Source organism: Acromyrmex echinatior, unplaced genomic scaffold (assembly GCF_024713525.1).
Source record: "Acromyrmex echinatior isolate Ae372 unplaced genomic scaffold, ASM2471352v2 Scaffold33, whole genome shotgun sequence".
In the NCBI taxonomy this organism is placed as follows: domain Eukaryota; kingdom Metazoa; phylum Arthropoda; class Insecta; order Hymenoptera; family Formicidae; genus Acromyrmex; species Acromyrmex echinatior.
This window is the reverse complement of record NW_028259066.1, coordinates 145,096-146,995: the sequence shown is the minus strand read 5'-3', so window position 1 is coordinate 146,995 and position 1,900 is coordinate 145,096. Positions and strand designations below refer to the sequence as shown.

Genomic DNA, 1,900 nt, shown 5'->3' with positions numbered 1-1,900 from the left:
ATTTTCATGTAATATGTGCTCTATTTGTATAAATTAAAAAAGACTTGAACTGGACAAGTATAGAAAACATTATATATAGGCAATGTATATATATATATATATATATATATATATATATATATATACATTGCCTATATATATATATATATATATATATATATATAGGTATATTGCCTATATATATACATACATATATATATATATATATATATATAGAGAGAGAGAGAGAGAGAGAGAGAGAGTGTATAAAACTTTTTTTTTATTCAATCATAAGCTTCAGTTACGAACGTTAAGACATGGACAAAATAAAAGATTATATACGTCAAAAATCGAGCGCCGGGGTCAAGGGGTACCGTCCCTTGTCACTATATCTGCCAAGTCTACCACCATCAAGGGAGAAAGCGAAGTATTGGGTATGTCCTGCAGAAAAAGCATTAAAGTCGCTAATGTCATCATCAACGCCAGCAAAATATAAGTTAAACGGTATGTATCTTCTTTGTTTACAAATGCATTTATGATTAGTGTATTTTATTCTCTGCTAAAAGCGAACAGTAATCAAAATTTGTTTTGTTTTCTTTTTCCAGAAAACACTGCTATTGATCCTTAAGCCATCAAACGCTGCTGATCTTAACTGATGTTCCGAACAACCAAATGCCGCTGATGTTCGAGCCATCGATACCTGCGTTATTGTTCGATGCCCAATTGCATTTTTAAAAATATTTTTTTAATACTACATATAAATCAATATAATAATAATAACAAATTTTGTATTTTTTAATCCCTGTTTGTTTCTCTCATCCTTCCATGTACCTGATCCATCATAGCGATTCTATATTGTTCTTGATCTTATAGTTATTTTCTATTCAGTAATTTTTTATACACATGTACAGTCCCTTCAAAAGATCCCTTCTGTTCAAAAATAGAATAGACACGAGTCGCATATTCCAGCTCCCTATTTTATATGTGTGAAGAAATTACATCATAATTTTAGATTAAAATTTTTTTTATTTCTTTTACATAATTTTTTTTTACATAATTTTTTTCTTTTACATAATTTTTTCTTACGCACAAAAAACTACAGCTAACAGTTCGTCGAGGAGTTGATTTTTATCAAAATAATCGCTAGCGCATATTACATTTGCTAGCGCATATTACATCTTTAGCGTCTGTTACAGTAGATGCGATATTCAAGAATCGTGTAAACTTTGATAGCAACCAATTGATCGAATGCTAATTCAATGCATTGATCTAAATTGAACATAAACAATATTGTTGATTCAGTTATCATTAAACGTATGTCGGACGATTTCAAGCAATTTTGGCATTTTCAATCGCACTGAATCGCACAGTCAGTGGTCCAACGCTAATAGAATTATCCTTGTGATGATTCCGAAGACAGTTTTGAATATTCCAACATTGTTCATAGAGTCCTTTCCATATTTCGATAGATAGTATTAATTCGTTTCCATAATTATCTCCTATCGCAATCTCCACGTAGCTCGATGAGCAACTTTGATACCAATTTCTAGAAATTTGTATCCCATACGTGTCAATGCGTATTTCCTGTCTAGTATACGAACTGCACGATGCAGGGTCGCGCTATAAAAAATATAAAAGAAATATTAAATAATTAAATAGTTAATTTGAAAAAATATAAAGTGGGAAATTCTTAAACTTACTTGGCACATCTTTTCGTAAATGTTGGAATGTGGAGTTTCATCATTACTCAGAAGTGAAACGTAACAATTTTTTTTTCGTATGTGCTTCCTACAGCGGAGTACATTGCTGTTGCTGCTGCTGCTGCTGTTGGACTTTTTGTACAACCATTCTTTCGACCGGTCTGCAGAGCAAAGATAACGTATCGCGGCTTCTCGAGTAGTCGTTTTGACGGCCTATGAAT

General features: G+C 31.8%; 1 long non-coding RNA gene across 1 annotated transcript; it reads left to right on the top strand.

Annotated features, from left to right (window-relative positions):
• Window positions 1-280: 280 nt before the first annotated feature.
• On the top strand, window positions 281-785 carry LOC147906447 (uncharacterized). The gene is made up of 2 exons (XR_015548404.1): window positions 281-483; window positions 585-785. It is a non-coding gene; the product is annotated as an uncharacterized LOC147906447 (long non-coding RNA).
• Window positions 786-1,900: the final 1,115 nt, after the last annotated feature.